We start from the raw sequence: 23,067 nt of genomic DNA on the forward strand, positions 1-23,067 counted from the left end.
ATGGGATCCAGGGAGTGGGTCGGGAACACTTCCAAGCCCATTCTGAGGCGCACAGAAGCAAGCCTGGGGTTCTCCTGCTACCCTCTTAGCACTGTCTATACCAGTGCTTACTTTGTAAATAAACAGAAGCCAGGGCTAAAAGTATGGCTCATGAGGCCTGGGACGGCCATCACTGCCACAGGCCAGTATAAACTCTCTCTAGTAAATATCACACTCCTATAAATGTCACATTTTGGACTATTCCAGGCCACCCAAAGCAATAAGGATGGCCTGGATTCTCTAGAACTATTTTTTAAATGTGTATTTAAACTGGGTGTCCCACACCAAAATTGACAGCACCACCAATAGGTGGACTGACGTAAGTAAATTTCCATGTGAACATTTAAGGGCTGGTGCGGAGTATTGGTAAACACCGGCAGAAATGAAGAACTGGTCCAAATTCACCTCATGGACTCAAACTTGGAAACATTGAATAATCTGGTCAACCTTCTGCTCTCTAAACTGGCCGCCCAGGAGTGCAAATGTTTTTTCTTGTTTTCAGCATTTGGGTGTTTATGGCATCCAAATGATGGCCAATCTGGAACGCATCGTTGAAGAGAGGCAACAACTGAGTGCAGAGAGGCACATGTCATCCCAAAAACCCTTCAAGATGGTGCAACCAAACAGCACTTGCTACTAAAACTGATTCATAACCACAATATTGATCCCACCATGACAGACAAGGTGTTGTGAGGATGCTATACTCGTGTTGTTTTGCACATATGAACTGTGCGGCCTTGACGACGGCTGTAGCGGTTACCAGCGCATTCATGGAGAGACGGTCTTGAGGCCAGATGGACAGCACTTGTCCCTTTACCTTGTTCGCTGATTCAGATGTGTTTGCTAATGATGTAGATGCCTCACTGACGCTGTAGATTTGCTTGCTGTTGAAGTGCTCGTTGACGCTGTAAATTAACTCGTTGACACTGTAGATGCATCGCTGAATCAGTAGATGTGCTCGTTGACACTGTAGATGCACTCGTTGACGGTGTAGATGCACTCGTTGCTGTAGATGCAGTCATTGGCACAGTAGATACGTAGTTGAATCTGTAGATGTGCTCGTTGACACTGTAGATGCACTCGTTGACGGTGTAGATGCACTCGATGCTGTAGATGCAGTCATTGACACAGTAGATACGTAGTTGAATCTGTAGATGTGCTTATTGGTACGGTAAATGTACTCAATGCTGTAGATACACTCGTTGACACTGTAGATGCATCGCTGAATCAGTAGATGCACTCGTTGACACTGTAGATGCATCGCTGAATCAGTAGATGTGCTCGTTGACACTGTAGACGCACTCGTTGACGGTGTAGATGCACTCGATGCTGTAGATGCAGTCATTGACACAGTAGATACGTAGTTGAATCTGTAGATGTGCTTATTGGTACGGTAAATGTACTCAACGCTGTAGATGCACTCGTTGACACTGTAGATGCATCGCTGAATCAGTAGATGTGCTCGTTGACACTGTAGATGCACTCGATGCTGTAGATGCAGTCATTGACACAGTAGATACGTAGTTGAATCTGTAGATGTGCTCGTTGACACTGTAGACGCACTCGTTGACGGTGTAGATGCACTCGATGCTGTAGATGCAGTCATTGGCACAGTAGATACGTAGTTGAATCTGTAGATGTGCTTATTGGTACGGTAAATGTACTCAATGCTGTAGATGCACTCGTTGACTCTGTAGATTCGTTGTTGAAGCTCTAGATGCATTGTTGAATCTGTACATGTGCTTGTTGGTACTGCAGAAGCACTCAATTCTGTGGATGCACTCATTGACTCTGTAGGTGCGTCATTGACTCTGTAGGTGCGTCATTGACTCTGTAGGTGCACTTGTTCGTACTGTAGAAGCACTCATTGACTCTGTAGATGCGTTGTTGAAGCTGTAGATGCGTCATTGAAGCTGTAGATTCGCTTATTGGTACTGTAGATGCACTCATTAATGCTGTAGATACACTCGTTGACTCTGTAGATGGGTTGTTGGAGCTGTAGATGCGTCATTGAAGCTTTAGATTCGCTTATTGGTACTGTAGATGCACTCATTATTGCTGTAGATGCACTCATTGACTCTGCAGATGCGTTGTTGAAGCTGTAGATGCATCATGGAAGCTGTAGATTCGCTTATTGGTACTGTAGATGCACTCATTAATGCTGTAGATGCACTCGTTGACTCTGTAGATGGGTTGTTGAAGCTGTAGATGCATTGTTGAATCTGTACATGAGATTGTTGGTACTGTAGAAGCACTTGTTAATTCTGTAGATGCACTTGTTGACTCTGTAGATGTGTTGTTGAAGCTGTAGATGCGTCATTGAATCTGTAGATGCACTTGTTGGTATTTTAGATGCACTCATTGACTCTGTAGATGCGTTATTGAAGCTGGAGATGCGTCATTTAATCTGTAGATGCACTTGTTGGTACTGTAGAAGCACTCGTTAATGCTGTGGATGCACTTATTGACTCTGTAGATGCGTTACTGAAGCTGTAGATGCGTCATTGAAGCTGTAGATGCACTCACTGATGCTTTAGATGTGTTCTCTGTGTAGAAGCCAATGCTGATGGTGTAGATGGGCTGGCTGATGCTCACCAATGCTTTTGCTGTGTTTGCTGATGCATTAGAGGTGCTCAGTGACACTGAAGATGCAGTCACTGACGTTGTCGATGTGCTCACTGATACTGTAGATGTGCTTGCTGATGCTCACTGAAGCCATCGATTATGATACTGGAGCAGCGGATGTGCTCACTCATGTTAACGATGAGCTTGGTGATGATGTAGATCAGGTTTCTACAACGAGTAACCCGTTAGCTACTGGTAGCTCTCCTGCCATCTGTAAGCAGCTCGCCGGTGTGCTTCCCAGCATGCTAAATTAGAAGCTTTTGCTCTGTTCAATTAATATATTAATATATGTATACTAAAATTAAAAAGTGTGTGGTTTGTGAACAAACATTGGGTATTTTCAGAACTCATTGTCCGGCATTTGGAAATAAATTGGTGAATTTCTAAAATATATGTAAAGCTGATATTTACATGATAAATGATACCGAACTGAGGAGACTTATAACGAATATTATTTCCTCAGTGCCGAGGCATTCCACTTATGGCTGACATGTATGACCCATGCAGAGGCATTCCACACTGATAAAGGTTTTTTGCACCACTGCTGACCTCTCTGCCTCATGCAGTGAAAGGATCACTGCTGGTAATCCTGCATGGCGGGACCACTAATGTAATCTTGACTGATGCGATCACTTTTGCAACACTAATACTATTAATAGCTCAGGATGATATTCATTGAACATAAGTAGCTCTTCTTAACAAGCATTTACAATGCATCGGGTCTCGCGTTTGCTCGTGTTAGAGCCGATCGCGTTGTAAACTCCTAACCCGACTTTTCACCTATCGGGCAAAAGTACATTTATGCACGTAACCCGAAAAAGTGAAATCAAGTAGGTAAAGCGCTCGACTTCTGCCAAGCGAGATCGGGCTCCTAAATTAGAGAAAAAAAAGTCCACGAGCTCGATGTAAAACAGCGAGCCTCGCATGTTTTCTGTACTTGGTCGCTGCGCTCGAGGAGGGCTTGCCACCGGAAAAGGCATGCCATATGCGTGCCTTCGACTAATGAAAGCAAGCAGATTTAATTAGGGAAGCCCACGAACCAATAAAAAGCACTGACGTGAAGTTGACAGGGCTCGGAGCCCTTTTATAAATACAAAAGAGTCTCCCTGCTATACGCATGCGCGAGCGCATGCAAAGCAGGCTCGACCCTAAAAAAAAGGATGTTACTGTGTATGCATTTCCTGATGCTGTAGATGCATTCACCTACTCTGTAGATGCGAGCATCGACGCTGTAGATGCGCTTGCTGTTGCTGTGATCGCTGAAGCTGTAGGAGCGTTCACTTCTGCTGTGGATGTGCCTGCTTATTTAGTAGATGTGCTTGCTGATGTGTTCAACGTGCTCACTTGCTCCTGTAGATGTGCTCGCTGAAGCTGTAGGTGTGCTCGCTGATGCTGTGGAAGCCCATGCTGGGGCTGTAGATGTGCCTGCTGAAGCAGTGGATGTGCTCACTGATGCTCCCAGAAGCTGAAGATGCACTTGCTGATGTGTAGTTGCTACTAGCACTCGCTATTCATGTTCTGTTGCATTTAGCACTATTTCTTGGCGCAAATTACTACCACTGCTCCACTTTGAATGTGACACACCGTTTTTGCACAAAGCCAATTCCACCAAATGCAGAGTTACTCTTCACGTGTAGTTCTGTGTAAGTTTTAAGAATTTGGGGGGAATTACGGAATTACATGAGTTACGCCCACCCCTACTGCAGATGCGCTCGCTGACACTGTAGATGCACTCGCAGGCACTGTGCATGTGCTCGCTAATGCTGTCGATGCATTCACTGATGCTGTGGAACTGGCGGTGATTGCTTGCCCTGGGATGTTTGGGTTTCTGGTTCAGATTCTGTAACACTGAATGCTGAACACCACAGTACGTGACAGTCCCAAACATGTGGCTAAGGTATACCAAGAATGGTGCACCTCAGGTAATGGGACACCGGACGTCTCATCTGGAAAGAGATCACTCTCAGCTCTGCCGGACGACTACACTGAGACCACAGTTTCCACACCATCTCATGACTATAGCAAACATGGATAGCATTCACACACACATACAACAAAGGAATAGCTGGACAACATACACCTACACAACCACACGTATCGATGCCACACAAGCATACCCAGACAACCATAACCACGCGCACACACAAACCATGTGTAAATGCCCACACAAACACACAAAAACACACATCATAGAAGGGAAGGCATCAAAAATCCTTCCCACAGTATCCCACAGTCTAATACACAAACACAAAACTATGATGTGCTCATGCACTCGGGTACCACAGGAGAAGATGTGCACATAGGACGCCTCATTTACTCCCAAAATTCTTTGTGTTGTCACTGTCCACATCATTGTATCACACCAACACCCCTTCCATCATCACACCACATCAGATATCGTCGTGAGTGCTACAACAGCACACAGCAGGAGTACACCCCCAGCTCATGGTGTCACATTACATCCATCTTTAGAAATAGCAGTTCGGTAACCCACACAACAGCTGCACACATTCAGAACAGTAAACCACACATACCTCGAATCGAACACACGTCCCACAAAAATGACAAACGTGGAATCTCATACACCTCAGAGCATTGCCTCTCCTCACCTCACACTGCACAAACTCCACAACATCATGCATTTGTGGCTCTGTCTTGTCGTCACTACACCGGCCAATCCTCTACAACACAAAAACCCAACCACAGACTGGGCAATGGGCAATAGAAAGGCTGAGTGCTGTCATAGTGCTGAACAAACAGCAATTGTTGGGTCCTAGAGTATGTGATGGTGCATGTGAGATATCCTAGTGTGTGTCCTGGTGCACGTGAAATGTCCTAGTGTGTGCCTTGGTGCCAATGAAATGTCCTTAGGTGTGTGATGGTGCCCATTAGATGTCCTATAGTATCTGGTGGTGCCCATTAGATGTCCTATAGTATCTGGTGGTGCCCCTGAGATGCCTAGGGTGTGTGATGGTGTATGTGAGATGTCCTAATGTGAGTCCTGGTGCAAGTGAGATGTCCTAATATGTGTCTTGGTGCCCATGAAGTGTCCTAAGTTGTGTGACGATGCCCATGAGATGTCCTACAGTGTGTGATGGTGCCCATGAGATGCCTAGGGTGTGTGATGGTGCAAACGAGATGTCCTAGTATGTGTCTTGGTGCACATGAAATGTCCTAAGGTCTGTGGTGGTGCCCATGAGTTGTCTAGGTTCCGTGATGGTGCCTGTGAGATGCCTAGGGTGTGTGATGGTGCATGTGAGATGTCCTAGTGTGTTTCCTGGAGCACGTGAATTGTCCTAGTATATGTCTTAGCGCCCATGAAATGTCCTAAGGTGTGTGATGGTGCCCATGAGATGTCCTGGGGCGTCTGATGATGCATGTGAGATGTCCTAGTGTGTTTCCTGGAGCACGTGAATTGTACTAGTATATGTCTTAGCGCCCATGAAATGTCCTAAGGTGTGTGATGGTGCCCATGAGATGTCCTGGGGCGTCTGATGATGCATGTGAGATGTCCGAGTGTGAATCCTGGTGCAAATGAGATGTCCTAGTATGTGTGGTGGTGCCCATGAGTTGTCCTAGGGTGTGTGATGGAGCATGTGAGATTTCCTAGTGTGCGTCCTGGTGCAAGTGAGATGTCCTAGCATGTGTCTTGGTGCCCATGAAATGCCCTAAGGTGTGTGGTGGTGCCCATGAGTTGTCCTAGGGTGTGTGACGGTGCCCATGAGATGCCTAGGGTGTGTGATGGTCCATGTGAGATGTCCTAGTGTGTTTCCTGGTGCACGTGAATTGTCCTAGTATATGTCTTAGCAACCATGAAATGTCCTAAGGTGTGTGATGGTGCCCATGAGATGTCCTGGGGCGTCTGATGGTGCATGTGAGATGTCCTAGTGTGAATCCTGGTGCAAATGAGATGTCCTAGTATGAGTGGTGGTGCCCATGAGTTGTCCTAGGGAGTGTGATGGAGCATGTGAGATTTCCTAGTGTGCGTCCTGGTGCAAGTGAGATGTCCTAGCATGTGTCTTGGTGCCCATGAAATGCCCTAAGGTGTGTGGTGGTGCCCATGAGTTGTCCTAGGGTGTGTGACGGTGCCCATGAGATGCCTAGGGTGTGTGATTGTGCATGTGAGATGTCCTAGTTTCTGTCCTGGTGCAAGCGAGATGCACTAGTATATGTCTTGGTGCCCGTGAAATGTCCTAAGGTGTGTGATGGTGCCCATGAGATGTCCTGGTGCGTCTGATGGTGCCTGAGAAATGCTAGGGTGTGTGATGGTGCATGTGAGATGTCTTAGTGTGTGTCCTGGTGCAAGTGAGATGTCCTAGAATGTGTATTGGTGTCCATGAAATGTCCCAAGGTGTGTGATGGTGCCCATGAGATGTTGTAGGGTGTGTGATGGTGCATGTGAGATTTCCTAGTGCGCGTCCTGGTAAAAGTGAGATGTCCTAGTATGTGTCCTGGTTCCCATGAAATGTCCTAAGTTGAGTGATGGTGCAGGTGAGATGCTCTAGAGCAGTAATCTTCAAACATTTTAAAGCCGCGCCCCCCTTCCAGTCTAAAGAAACCTATTAGGCCCCCCCCAGAATGTTTAACAATTATTTTATTAAATTGGCACTGTTCAAATATGCCTAGACTTATTTAAGCATTGCATTTACGTTCTGTAAACTAGTTTAAAAATGTAATAAAATGTGTGATTGCCAAACATACTATTCTGGTTATCAAGGCCTTTCCAATGTGTAAAGTGATCCACAGAAATGGGGGCTATTTGGAGTCCCTTCTCTTTTTTGACACATATTCCCAGCCAGATATAAATGACAAAAGAGGTTAGTGATGGCCTATCAGAGCGTGGTTCACTGATGCTCTTTTTGTTAGCTTAAAACAAAGCACTGGCATCAGCATGGTGCTTTTTTTGCCCAGAGCCTGTCAGCCCCCTGGCCTCAGTTAAGGTCCCCTTTTGGTGGCCCACGCTCCAGTTTGAAGACCCTGCTTTAGAGTGTGCTCTGTTGCATGGGAGGTGTCTTACTGGGCATGTAAGACGTCTTTTTGTTGACACTGCAGGAGTGTGCTCACAGGAGCATGCCAGATGTCCTGGTGGGTACACTAGTGCAAATGAGATGCTCCAGTACGCACGCCGCTGCGTGCTAAATGTACTAGTTTGTGAACTGCTGCATATGAGATCTGAAAGGCCCTAGTAAGAACCCTAGTTCATGTGACATGTCCCAGTGTGCACCCGGGTGCATGAGAGATGTCTTTGCGTAAACCTTAGTGCACATTAGATATTCTGTTGGGAACCGAATATCAATCTAGGTTTTTGCAGTTATGAAGAATATCCAGGGACATATCATTGGCTCCTGCAGCACAAGGGGCCCCTATTGAGCCCAAGACCAAAAAATATCAGTGAAATATGGGAAACTCAGGAGCGCGTTCTGCAGGGGACCCATCATTTTGCCTTATGCCACTGGGAAACGAATGGTCTGACGCTCTCTTTCTCTAATCAGTCGAGTTCACTATCCTCTAGTTACTCAAACATGTGGATTCACAGCACTGATTTCCTGTAGCCAAGCAACCGCACGGGCTTTCTTCATACAAGCCCATCCTACAGAACCAAGCAATTGGGGACCTTCTGAAAACAACAGAGGCAACCGCCATGTTATATTTGAATATATGTCGCAGGTTTATTGAACATGGTCATAGGTTAACATATGGGCGCGCCAACTTCAGCCAGTGATGAAATAACCTAAGCCAGCTGTCAGACTGATTGACATACAAACATCAGGGATACATTGTAACATCTCAAATGATTCGATAGTGCAACCGGCTTTCAAGAGGGTACCCCACACCTGGAAACCAAAGTCTAGGAGATTAGGAGAAAGGAGCTCCCATCAAGGTGGCCTGATCACATACCAGCTCCCCAGGTGCTCAGGCATGCCACCATCCCATAGTACCCAACTTGTATAAGCCTTATGTCCATTGGAGTCCATTTTTTGACCCGGGTACAAGAGAGGACAGGACCAGTTCTTTTAAGGCTCTACTCAGGTTGCAGACGGCAGATTCAGCATCTTCTGCTCTTCATCAGATCTAGGGATGTTCTGAATTAGTGGTTGCCTGGAGATGCCAGGTTGATGCCTGACACAAGATAGTGGGTGGGAATGACTCGTGGGCATGCCTTAAACAATGGGGACAAGTTCCTGGGGCCAACCCTACCCACTTTGGGGATGTTTGAGAATACAGACGTCTTCTGCCACACCAAACTTGGTGTTGACATTGTGTATGGGCAGTGTACTATGGTAATCCTGGTATCCTCTGAAGTATAGCACCAAAATCCAATTTGAAGCAGCCACAGTACCCCCAGGAAACCCAGGGACAGAAAGCTGGTAGAACAAAGTAGGGTTTTCCAGCAACCAGACCGTGAATATACTCTGGCCTCCTGTTGCCCTTCGTTTCACGTTCGCCCCATTATTATATGTAAACCCCAGCAGACCTGTCAAGCAAGATTTGACAATGGAGCAGAATTTGACACTATAATGTCAAAAAAGAGGCCTATTGTCACTGGAGTCTGACTGGGGGGGCAAGGGAATGGTGCTGCTATGTGACTTGATAGGCCCCTTTGAAGTTAGCCCAGTTACTGTGCACAGCAACCTTTGTATCCTGTCAAGGGAACAACACACCTTCGCACCCCAAGTCTTTGTTCTCTGCTCTGGGAGAAGTTTTCATACCTCTTCAAATGCTAATTACTGGCTGGCAGAAATGAGAGAACAAATGAAAACGGTAGGCAGGAAAAAGGTATCTTTCTAAAAGTACCTTTTCCCTAATATTTATCAAACTTATGACTTCACCATTGAATTGCATTTTAATAACTAATAAAATAGTTGTTTAATTATTTAATTATTTTTCTAGATGTTTCCTGTACGAAATAAGCATTAGTAAATGTAATAATGTAACCTAGTGTTTTCCTATAGAAGCGAGAGCCTTGCTATAGTGAAAATAGCTTTTTATTCCACTTTAAGGACATGTTTACGATTCAATTCCTACAAATCCTACTGTGAATTACCATGCACCCTACCTTATGGGCAATAAGGCCAACATGGATGCATGAGGGATATGCAAACATTACAAACATTTAAAAGGAAAGTCTTTACTTGTCAGAAAGGGTTATTTTGACAGGTTGGATTTCCAGTTTTAAACTGCAGCAGCTAGGCCTGCAGTCACGTTTGCATGTCGCTGTGGTGGATGGCACAGTGGGGGCTGCAGTCAGCTAGTGACATTTACAGGCCCTGGGATCTCTTTGTACCGTATATTATGGACATACAGGTAAGTTAATCATGCCAATCAGGGGTATGCCAGTTTCACCATGTTGAAAGTGGGAGTGCCAGCACTTGGTTGCCAAGGGTAAAGTGCACAGAGTTCTACAACCAGCAACACATAGGGTCCACCAAAAGATGAAAAATCTGGGGTGATCCCGCAGAAAGAGCAAATGTCCTACTGTAATTTCACAAACCACAAACATGCAACATTTACACAAGGAGAAGAGCTGACTGTTCTGCTAGAGTCTAATACAGAGTTTGCATCTGTTGGAGGGCCCCCACCTGACTTCTGTTTCCTATCAGGGTGAAGATCATTCTTGGACATTGCAGCCCTAATCCTAAAAGACTGGGTGGAGTAACGTCTATCGGTGCGCCGGACAGGTGTACGCATGACGGGTGTACGCAGGAACCCATTCTCTGAAACTGCTGGTGGCCAGTTAATGGTCTCCTATCAGCATGACATACAATGTAGCTTGTCCAGTGGGCCGCAATGCCACACAAACCCTGAGTACCACCAAGGGGCACTGAGCAGGGCTCCTCGGAGGTGCAGATGAGGTCAATCTACCCCACCCACATCTGTCTATTTTGGAGCAGCAGCCCTTCAAATCAACCCCCAGATCCGACGTCACCTGTGCTTAGTGCCTGAAATATGTCCTCAGATGTGGCCACCAGGTCATTGTACCAAGGATGCTCCAGAGAAAACTACTGAAAGCAAGCTTCAGGGACTGAATGGGTGGCCACCCCCACACGGCCTAGCGTGGCCTTAAGAAGGAGGAACCCAATGGAGCAGTAGTGACATCTTGCAGCCGACGGAGGAGCCGCAGTGCGCAGCTGACACTTACCAAGTGTCCAGGGCACCAGCATTCCTACCTGGTTACAAACACCATAGGCAACGCCCCTGTCTGTTTACGTGCATGACTGGGCACGCATCTTGAGTCAACAGTCACGTGCACCAAGCTCTGGGTGTCCCACACTCTAGCACAGACTCGTGTAAACACACGTCTCCACTCAGTTTCACGTTCAGAGTGACCTCCGCACAAACACACACACTCTAGGGCGTACAGTTGTCCGCCCCAAATTCACTCTCACAATCTCCCCACGCCCGTTCATAATTTGTGGACTCCAAACCTATACAGGTCCCTCACGTGAGCACACTCCCTAGTAAGCAGACATACTTTATATATACACGTCCCTTCTGCACACCCACGTCTGTATCAGACACACGCGCCCACTGCAGGTATAAAACATGCTTCTCATCTCGACACGGGCGCGCAGATTCTTGGTGTACACACACACACACACACATTTTATAGTGAGCCCCCTCCAAAGCTCACATGTAACCCTCGTGCAAAGCTCACGTGTAACCCTCGTGCACAAAAACCCCCTCTTTGCGTCCTTGCCTGCAGACCGCCTGCTATGGTCGCACAGAGTCGCATCTTGTAGAGATGCGCTCTGTTTTCAGGATCACATTTTTCGCAGCCCCGCCCCCTCCTGCGCCCCATCCCTCCCGGGTATTCCTGCTTCCACTGCACGCGCTGTTAATCACCATAAAATTGCAGCTCTTCCAAGCCGGGGTTTGAGCAAACAGCTAAAAATACCCATTTAATCACGCGCGACAATGTCGTCACTGGCAGCTACGGCGGCCAGCGAAGCGCATCATCGTGCCAACTGTGGCAGCCTGGTCTCACCCGTGCCCCTCACAACAAGAAGGTGGGTATTCATGTAAATCCGCCCAACGGGGCCAGCGCCCCCCTTTACATGGAGTCAGAACATCCCTGGACCTGGGACCTGATCTGCGTTAGTGGCGCCCGGTGTCACAATCTTTTTTGGCGGGCCCTCCATGACCTCCTCCTCGGACTTTCTCACTATCACCTGTCAAAAGCGCCCCTCAGCTCTCCATGGCCCCTCTTTCACATACATTTCATTTGATTTAAAGCGCTGGTAAAGTCTGGCTTTACTGAACCACTCAGTTATCCACATAAAATACAGAACTATTCTTTGCAGCAGGTACATTAACCTTCTCAGCTACTTCATGCTGTCAAAACTACCACCAGACAAAACTCTGATCGTTCTCTCTCTAGCAGGCACATTAATCACAAGCTATCTTAACAATTTTGTTGGTGCCTGAAAGCAGGACACCGAAAGAAAACTAGAGCTGGTGTGTTTTAATCTAGTAAGTTATTGTTAAACACAGCCCCCACCAGGTCAGCACCATTCGCACTGCCCCGAAGCCGGCCCAGCCTCCTCACCCCAGGATCATATTCTGTATTGTTCCTTCTGCACAAAAATGGGTCCATAATGATAATGCTATGTCCACGCTCACAAAGCCCTCCAAGACACCGGACCGGCCTACCTCAACGAACGAGTAAACTTCCACATACCAACTCGACAGATCCGCCAAACTCGCTACAGTCCCCCGCATCCAATGCACCACCTCCGGCGGCAGATCCTTCTCCCACCTCGCCGCCAACACCTGGAACTCTCTCCCCACCAACCTACGCAAGACCCAGGACCTCCTAACATTCAGAAAGCACCTTAAAACATGGCTTTTTGAGAAGTAACCGCCCCCTCCCAGCGCCTTGAGACCCTACCGGGTGAGTAGTGAGCTTAAGAAATTATTTGATTGATTGATTGTCCATACTGTTCAGTGGGAGAAAGAAAACTACAGGAATCAAGGGCATCCTGGACAGGAAGTTCCGGTTCTGTAGCCGGGATTGTGGCCACCTTGAACGCAGGGTGCATTAGTCTCGCTGCAGGGCTTCCTGGACGGGTAGTCATGTTTTCAGTCGAGAACACATGGACCAGGATGTGACACAAGCAGTTGAGATGGCTCTATATTACTCCACATCAGTAGTCAACCAAAGTTGGATGTATTTATGTGACATTTAGGGTTAATTAGAGGGGTTTGCGGGCGACGTGGCTTGGGGGGCGGAAGGTATGACAAAGTCCAGCTGAGGCAGATAATGCTCTGTTTAAATCCTCGTCTCCAAACGTAATATCTTCAATTCTGTAGTGGTTGGCAACAGTGTGTGTGGATGAACAGGTTGCTGCTCGACAGGTTTCATTCAGCCAGCACCCTGCACTTCAAGATACAAGAATATTTCTTGTTGGCCATCCATCAGGGACAGGCAAGTCAGCCAAGGAATAAGCCATAGAAACCGTAGCACGGATCCATCTGCTAATGGATAAATTAGATGTCTTATGGCCTTGACCCTTGACACCAAATCTCACAAATGATCTGTTTTCCTAAAACTGTTATATCTGCCCAAAAATATAAACACTGCCCTGTTAATACACAGTAAGCACCTTAATTCATCTTCTTTGGAAACTTCTAAAATTTGTAAAAATTGAAATTCGCCTACGCCCCAAGTTCTGAAATGCTTCTAGCTAAAGTCATTTCTACAAAAAAAATACTTTCACAGTTAAGTATTTAAGGTCCCCAGAAGCCAAATGTTAACATGGAACACCCTGTAACATTCTTACAACTTAGGGCATATCCCATATAGACCATAACACCACATGCCTTGCAATAGCAGAACTTCTCAGGATTCTCAGAGCTCAGTCCACATCCTGTGGAACACCACCACCAGCCGTTCTAAAAGCTGTAACAGCAGCCCTTCAGCTCTTCACGTTGAAACTGCTAAATTATTTTGGAATCCATACTGAACAAATGGTAAAATTGCAGAAATCACAAATCCAAAAGAAGATATAGATTTTTTTAAAACAGCAGCGATTAAAATTCTTCCAGTCTTTTGAATACGGATTCATAGTAGAAGGACAATGGGATCTTTGAACTACTTCAGCTAAATGCAGATGGATCCGTCTACTTTAAATTCCTATCCTCTCAATTTTCAAACTGCTAGGGATAGTCGGGATAGAGGAAGAAACCCCAGTGACCAGACAGGAGAAGATGTCAGAGGAATTTCCCACAAGGCCACACTGCCATTTCTTTCACTCATGGGAACCATGATCTGTGTGGGTCCAAATGGCATCACTGATAATATTTCTGTTTTTGCCTTCTTTCTCTTCAGAAGTAAACATGGGATTAATGGAAAGGGAGGCCCGGTCTTACTGGGACAGATTCCAGATGCTAATTCTCCTATTTTCTGTTGTAAGGATCTTAGATTTCGATGAGCTGAGATTGGGATGCTTGGTTTGCATTTATTGCTCCATGGCTTAGAGGCAATGAGCTTGGCCAGAGCTGTTAAGGTCCGCCTGATTTTCCAGCGTGAGGATGATCTGGGTGTTAACGTGCAAGTTGACCGAACCTTGAGCCACACCAGCACTAGCGGGGAATGGAGTGGACAACAGCAGTGGAAGCGGGATAAAGATGTATCGACCTAACAGGTGGGAGGAGATCAAGTTTAAGATGGCTCCTTGTAAGCCAAGATCTTAGTTTCTCTGGAGAGTAGATGGGTGGACTGCAACAAAGGCAGCGGGAAGGCTCAGAAGCAGTATAGGATAAGTACACTCGTCAGGTGGAGAAGACAGCGTTTTGTGTTCCTCCATCAGAGCATGAGCCATTTTGACAATCAGAGAATAGGATGTTGTTTTCCAGGGAGCTGGAGGCTGCTCCTTCAATAGGTTCACAAAAGATTGTTCATTGAAGTTTGGTTAGTACCCGGCTGCACCTAGCATCGTCTTCTTTACGATTGGCTCAGTGTGAAAGGTCTTCATGTCTTTGGCAGGATGCCAGACTTTAGACAGCCAATGATGGAGGGTCTGGCCTGGATGGCAATGTTCGTGCCTTAACAAGTGTCTTAAGGATAAACAAGTGAGACTTTAGCTCTGAGAAACTCCTTGAATTGGGCAAGGAAGAGTTACTTTCAAGTTGCCACAATCTCTTGTGTGGCAATGGCCACTGCTTTGTGGTTTGTTGAGTGACTTTGGGTTGGGCGCACCAGATATTCAAGTCTCTCACTATGTAGAGGTTATGCGAAAAATATGGGGTGTGACTGTAGGGGGGAAACACACAGGCGCTCAAGGAGTGAGTAAGGCACAGAATATAGAAAAGGTGCACTCACAGGGGACACCACCCAATGCCCTAAAAAGTTTACCAAGTAAGTAAATAGATCAAAAACATGCGTGAGGCACTCATCCACTAATGAATACACTAAACAACAAGAAAGTAAAACCATGAACATTACAAATGCTCGGCAGCATTGTTGAAAGTCCACAAGAATAAATCAATGTACGGTTCCAGATAAATTTCCAGTCTTTATGATTTTTATTCATGAAATGTTCTGTATTCCAAAAATTTATGAAAATTCTTCAGTCGGATACATCAAATTCATGTGGTAAAGCAAACACACTCTCCAGTACACCATTGATGAAGTTCTTAAAAAAAACAGCCAACACGTGTTTCGTCTAGGGGGAATTTGCCCCAACGACTTCTTCAGGGCTAATAAATGTCAGATACACAGTCATAGGGTACGGATAACAACCATTGTCATGTACATATTCTCTGCAACTTCTGTGCTGATAAAACTTTTGAATAACCATCTTTATGTATCCACAGCAAAAGAAATCAGTTAGTTTCTGTCTAGACCGCGAGTACGAGCAATTTTCATACATTTTTGGAATACAGAACATTTCATGAATAAAAATTATAAAGACTGGAAATTTATCTGGAACTGTACATTGATTTATCCTTGTGGACTTTCAACAATGCTGCGGAGCATTTCTAATGTTCATGGTTTTAATTTCTTGTTTATTAGTGTATTTGTTTGTGGATGAGTGCCTCACACTATGTAGAGGTTGTTGTGGGGTTTGGTCACATCAAGGTTTCAGGCCTGTATATCAGTATGAGTGAGTGACTGGAGGTGGAGACAGGTGAGGAACAGGTGGGAAGTGGTTTGCATTTGGTAGCAATAATCTATAAGAAAACCCCCAAAACAAGCTTCAAGAATAAAAATGCATTTTGGCGCTATACTAGTGGTAGAAGGTGACCGCTAACTGGTGTTTTGATGCGGACTAGATGGGACTAATCCTACAGAGCTCGCCTTGGTAATGGCTTTGTGGCATGTTGCACACATCAGTTTTTTTAATACATTTTTTCGGATGCAGTATCTTTTAGTGAGCTTTCAAACAACATATACATTTAAAGTGTTTTCCTCAAATGGATGCACGTTTTTTCATTTTATTTTGGTACACATGGTCCACGTAGATCATAATGTTCTTGTAAAGATTGGTTAATCAGATGCATTTTTTTAAAACTCTGTGTTTGAAGAACTGTACAAAAAGTCCACGTGCTAACAGTGTTACAAATCCCAATGCGAAAGCAGAGCCTTTTACCCATGAAACCCTTGTTGTGTGACTGAGGACAAAGGAGCAGGAAGGCTGCTTTGTGAAGGAGAATGTGGGATGCACAAAAGAAACCATACTCCTGCTCAACCTCTACCTACCTATTGCTCATTCACCTTCCATCCTCCCGATGAGCAACATAGGGCGGATGGAAGAGAAGAGAGAGTGAGAGAGAGAAAAACACATATTGGTTAAAGAGAATGTTTTAAGCTTACAATTGTAGTGAAAATGGAGTGTATTTAATATGTTGCTTATTTGTTACTCTTAGTGCTTCTATCCCCCCCTCAAAGACAGGGGCGTAGCTTCAGGGGGTGTGTTTCGAATTTTACAAACCCCTAAAATATATTCTGTAATAAATAGTTGAGTACAGGAGCTTTCAGTCGGGCATGTGAGGTTGTTTGTCGAGTTTCGCCTGGGATTTTTACATGACCACACTGGCAAAGACACACACACACTCTCCACCTCTCCTCTCTTTTGAAGGCCTTAAAAATGCTGGTCAGTTTGAAAAATATTGTGTTTTAAGTACCTGTAGTGAAATGTGTGTTTTGACCACTGACTTCGTGTTGCATCACTTTGCACTTGGCCTGGCTGTCCACCGTCACACTAGTGATCACCAGTTACAGACTCCATTTTGTATTCATTTTAGCCGTAGCTTCATTCTGCCTATTGACTTTATCGTAGCATTAGACATTGCCATATTAAAAGCTGCCAGTGATTTCCCACGTTGTCTGTCTTCTTTTCATTCACCAAAGGCTTTGGTTGATAAGAATGTACTCAGGCAGCAGGGAACGGCCATGTTTTGGATTATCACCTTGGGATTGTGGCCAAATCCCAACATGGCTTTTTCAATGCATACCTAAGATAGCCAGCATTTTTAAATACTTCTTTCACAGGCAGGAAGGGTTTTTCCATAAATCTCCTTCTTCATTTTTTTATGATATAAAAGAGACCTAGTTCAACAGTAGCAGATTCAGAGACGTCAATCAGGATTCAGACGTCAGATGTCTGATATAGATTTCCCGTAAGGGTAGAGATCTCTCTTTCTCGCAGTCGAATGGGGTCATTGGCTTCCTGCAGGAGAAAGATGAGGCACCTGACAGGCCCTACGGTGATGCATTTTTAACCCCTAACAATCTGTAGTCTTTTCTCTTTCCAACTCATATAATGCTTTTTAACAATATAAGGCAGCATGATCGTTCGGAAATCTGAATCTCCCCCCACAGGATCAAAGAGAGAGGGAGAAAGGGAACAAGTCTGAGGGAATGAGGTGAGAGCCTGCTGGAAAGGATGGGTCTGCAACAAGAAATTGGCATCTCATCGGGCAGAGCAACATTGCTTTATGTGGAGCCGGTATAGCATTGTGACAAAACGTCGAGATACAAATGCATACAATGCCCTGCACAATGAAGGAGCAGCTACATCAACAAACAAATGACCTTCCACCAACCAGCCAACACCTGCAATCCACCTCCCTTTTCCTAGCAGACAACCTATGGACCAACCAATCCAACAGTGGTGGACGCTCCTTCTCTCATCTGGTGGACAAAGCCTGGAACAACCTTCCCCTGCACCCCAGGAACGCTGCTTTGCTCCGAGAAGTTAAAAAAGTACTCAAAACATGGCTGTTCAAATGAACAGAGCAGAGCGAAGGAGCTAGCAACTCCAGTGCCTTGAGACCTTCAAGGGTGATTTACTGCACTTTATAAATCCTGAGAGATTGAGGGGGGAAAGCAGGAAAAATCTGACATCATGAGAGCGGGGTGGGATAAGGAGAGGGAAAGACCACCGAAACTCACCACTAAACTCGAAAGATGACCTTGGACCTCAGAGTTTTATATCCAGTGAGGAGCACCAAGGCCAGTGAACATGGGTACTATTGGGAAGGCAGCCAGGGGTAGCGTCTTGCCCCTGGTGAACCCTGTTTGATGCCCACGTGTGATGTGGGCTTAACATAGATAATCACACTTGCATGTTGAGTTTCTCTCATTTGTGCATGTTACTACAACAAAGCTTGCCAATCATTAGTTGCTTTTCAGGATCTATGCATCCAAGCATTTCAAAGCCAAGGCTATTTGATGAGAGTTGGAACATGAAGTATCCTGGACTGAAGATTCAACATTGGAGAGTTTGGGCAGGATGCATTCTGTCCCTGGACAGCTAGAGAGTTGTCTCCTATACTAACACCTATCCTGCAAATTACATGAAAGTATTGTGCAACCATAAATGCAGGATGAACAATAACTACAAAAAATATATTTAGACTGCACAATTTGGTAAATCTTCCATTGGGGAAAGGATGCCTGAATGTCTTGTACAAGTTACTTTTAAGTCCTCTTACATTGATGAGACTGGTCCAGAGTGTTCATCATGTGCCATTTGCCACAGATGGCCCCACATGTCATGAACTGCACCGGAACGGCCAAGGTGGCCTTCCAGAAGTTATCATAGCTAAGTCGTACAATGACCACCCTCGCTGTTCTCCGTGTTACCCGCTCCTCAATGTTTGACTCCAGTTGTGCCCATGCCAAGGGCCCAGAGCTGTGGTTTGAGGAAAACATTTAATTTCCTCTTGAACAACTTGAGCACTCCAAGACTGATACAGCCCACACAGTGGAAGAAACCAGGGTCACAGTGCCTCAGGTCCTGTCACTAGGAGGTGCTCCTGTGCCCTGAACCTGTGACACTCAGGACATGCCCCTGTCACTAGGAGATGCTCCTGTACCATGTGCCTTGTAGCTCTACCACCAAGATCTTGTCTCTGTCACTAAGATGTGCTTCCAAGGGCTATTCTACTGATCTTTATCCCAGCAGTGCTGACTCTAGAAACGTTTTTTTTCTGTAGAGAGCTGATGCCATAAAACAACAGTAGCCTTGTTGGAGATGGAGGATGCCATCAGTACTCACGACTTCTACCAACCAAGCAAAAGCATTATTCCAAATCCAAGAGGCAGGGACTTTGGCACTACACCTGGAAAGTGGCACGCCCATGGCACAGAGGTTCTGGCTCTAGAACAGGCTGTTCAAGGAAGTCCATAAGCCCATGATCCGTGCGCCTCCACACCATCTAGAGACAGTGGATTGGTCCAAAGGTATATGAATATCCTATTGGAAAATCCACTTCCTGCTGGAGCTTGGGAATATTTCTTAGTCCTGACAGACAGTGACTAGTAAAGCAAGTAATGAAAACAAACTGCTCTACTACCCTCTGAGAAAGTAAAAGACAGCCTGAAGTGGGTGCAATGGGCTCATCACACCTCTGTGCCCCGGTGCCACTGCACCTACTTCACCAATGATAGCTGCACACCTGAACAGACGTCAGGCATGTCTACAGGCCCTGATGTACACCAGTGTCTCATTCACTTTACTTGTATTAACAGGCTTTTCGACTGAGCCAACTCAGCGCCTGGATACCCTCACGGGTGATTAGCCACACTACACAAATACCGATTGATTGACAGGCGATGACTTTGAGAGGGACACATACTATACAAGCCCAAGCTCAGGAATATGATCACACAGAGAAGGACAAGATCAAAAGAATTAAAACAGAACTCAAACACCAATGGAGAAAATCACAGAATGCGAAAGATTGTGTCGCTATACACTGTCAACAGAGTCAAAAAAGCAGTAATCACAGGTACAAAAAAACTTCACTACACCACACGCATAATGGATTCAGATTGCCCCTTAAGGGTTCTACACAACATTGTGGCAAAGTTCTACAACCCAGACTTCTTCAACTCAGATTCCACAATCTCAAACCCTTTTTTGGTAAGATCTCCAATGATTTCATCTAAAAAATTGAGAAAATAGAGAACCATCTGAAGGAGAAAGCAGCTAACACCCCTCTTCAAAAAGCAGGACCCCCACAAGGCAGACACAACTAACCTACCTTCTCTTACGACTTTCAATAAACTCTGAAGGAGAATTTTACAACCTTTTCAAGGTAAGCAAGCCAATGAGAACTCCATTGGAGCCAGACTCCTCAAAAATATTCTAATACATCATCCTGAGAGCCTTGCGCAGAGAGTAGTTAGAAACATGCTAAACACTTACTTGGAAATAGGATCCTTCGCACCCGAGGTGCAGACCTTGTACAACAGACCTACCAGGATTCAGAAAAAGGTGAGAATTTGGCTAGTTCCAAAATAAAATCAACAACTCCTGGTTCAGGTATCAACACTCCTTGGCAGGTGACTGAGGACATGAAACCCACTCAGAGGGAAGATCTTCAGATATTATAACTGGACCAGGGGCCTCCTTATTCTATGAGTACCATGCAGTTCCCGACAGTTCCCCAGTGGCCTTCTGTGGTAATCCCCACAAGCATTAAGTCTTAGCATGTGGGCCGACCATAACATGTCTATTGTCCACGCCAGTAAACATACAGATAGTGGATGGAGGGGCCGTGTCAGTGTCTGAGATCTGCCTCCCGGCTGTGAAATGGAGGACTATACTTATAAGTCAGATGACAGTAATTTGAGTCATCCACGCAGATCTTCAACCTTCAACCAATCAATCAACCATCCGGATTTGTATAGTGCACTAACCACCGTCCATCCTGCTCAGGGTCTCAGTCAAAAAGCCAGGTTTTGAGTCCCTTTCTAAATTCTTGAAGGGAGGGGGCTGTCCCGAGGTGAATGGAATGGCTTTTCCAGGATTTTGTGGCAAGACAGGAGACAGAACCTTCCTCCGCATATTTTGGCTTACCTGGACGCAAAGGTAATCACCAGGACCAAAGTGAATACCGTTCTGCTGCCACCAGAGTAGATAAGGACCTGAGACAAAACTTAAACTCAAAGGATCTGCAGAGCCAGTCTTCAAGGCCACCAACAAATACATCCTGAATGCCAGTGCATCTATCTCTCACGCCTGTCACTCATCACACCTAAGGGCTGCATCCCAAGACATGGTAAGAGCACCTCTGGTCACTCACACACAACACAAAGTCCTCGCACATCAGCTCACAACTAAGACAACTCCCTTCACACCAGTCATTCCCACACAAGGAGCTTCTTGCCTGGAAAAGTGCTTTGGCATCTAACAATGGCGGATGAAGGGCCATACAAATGCCATCAAGTGATGGCAGCTAAATCTTACCCACACCCTTTCAAGGATATAGTAATGATATTAGGCCTTCTCAGCTGGAAGGAAATTTAAATTTTTGCTTTTTTCCCTGTAAAAAGGTATATGGTATACTTGCTGTTTCTTTGTCGGTAATGCGATCTAAAAAAACTGAACGTGCTGTAGCCGCGTTTTACCATTAAGAGGAGGGTTACTTCATTAGTTATTGTTGAGGAGCCCCCAATTCTTTGTTGAGATGTTCAGATGGTGAAGCAGAAGCTAAAGCCATCTGGAGGTCTTAACAGAGAGACCTGGAGGTCCTAAGAGAGAGACCTGGAGGTCTTAAGAGAGAGACCTGGAGGTCCTAAGAGAGAGACCTGGAGGTCCTAAGAGAGAGACCGGGAGGTCTTAAGAGACCTGGAGGTCCTAAGAGAGAGACCTGGAGGTCTTAAGAGAGAGACCTGGAGGTCTTAAGAGAGAGACCTGGAGGTCCTAAGAGAGAGACCTGGAGGTCCTAAGAGAGAGACCTGGAGGTTTTAAGAGAGAGACCCGGAGGTTTTAAGAGAGAGACCTGGAGGTCTTAAGAGAGAATTAGACTTAATTTCAGAATTTCATTAGCCCCAGTGAAGGGATGCAGGGGACAACAGGACACCCCTTGTGTAAGATTAAACATGGTCTTACACAAGGAAGGCAGGAGAGGTCACAACTACTGGATCAGCTCAGATGACCATGGATCCTGGAAGCATCATGAAGAAGAGGAAGGTCAGGACAATGTTGATTTCAGCAGAAGTCATCTTGATCCCAAGATACAAGGACTCTGACACCAGGATTGACAGAGCTCATTCTTAAAACAAGACTGACCTGCAGTTGTTAAGGTTATGTTTATGCTACTCTCTTTCTCACCAAATACGGTGGTGTTTATGTGAATGTAGGGGCTCCTGGGTGCAAAAAACAAGAACGTAAACATACACGTTGTTTGGTACGTAAAGATCAATATGAACGGCTTCTGGGCACATCGTACCCAGGTGTAAGGGCTTCTAAGCATATAAGGTAAGAATAACTGGGGTTCTGGGCACATATATTGGCTGTGAAAGGGCTAATGGATACATAACCTGGAATGTTAGGGTATATGGGATAGCAAAGAAGGGTTTCTGAGAATATAAGGTGAAAAAGTGAAGGTTTCTGGGACTCACCAAATTAATATAAGTTTGTTTGCACAAAAAGTGGGGATTTTATTGATTTTGGGACTGTACTTGCTTGTGTTGATGCTAGCCACATGGCTCCGTAGTTTGTCACACAACCTTAACCCCCCAGGTCTGTAGCATAAACTCCAGACCCTGGATCCTGCTGATGCAAAGTTTTCTATATCACAGGTGTTAAAAGATCCCCTGTGGTGAGTTGGAGGTCACCTCCAGGGCACAGTCTGTAAGTGCAGACCGTACATGAGTCTGAACCCTACTCCAGCCACACACAGCAGGTGCATTGACAGGTTGAGTGGGTGTGATGAAGTCAAAATCCAAACTAGTGGGCAGGGCTGTTGCAATCTTATTTCAGAACTTCTCATAAACCCTGGCATTCATGAAGGGCAGCCAATATCTGTCTGGAGAAGACTAGGTGTTGACTTCCAGCCTCCCACTGGTTGATTTTTAATCCAGAAGATCAGAGCTCTAGTCCCGGTTTACCCACATGAGCACATTGTGTGATCCAGGACAAATCACGTAACCTCTCCAGTCCCCAT

General features: G+C 45.6%; 1 protein-coding gene across 2 annotated transcripts in view; it reads right to left on the reverse strand.

The window, feature by feature from the left end:
* Positions 1 to 23,067, reverse strand: part of CADM4 (cell adhesion molecule 4) — a 905,868-nt gene that overhangs the window by 259,114 nt on the left and 623,687 nt on the right. The gene's annotated exons all lie outside the window — the stretch shown is intronic.

The sequence above is a fragment of the Pleurodeles waltl genome, chromosome 7 (genome assembly GCF_031143425.1).
Source record: "Pleurodeles waltl isolate 20211129_DDA chromosome 7, aPleWal1.hap1.20221129, whole genome shotgun sequence".
Taxonomy (NCBI): domain Eukaryota; kingdom Metazoa; phylum Chordata; class Amphibia; order Caudata; family Salamandridae; genus Pleurodeles; species Pleurodeles waltl.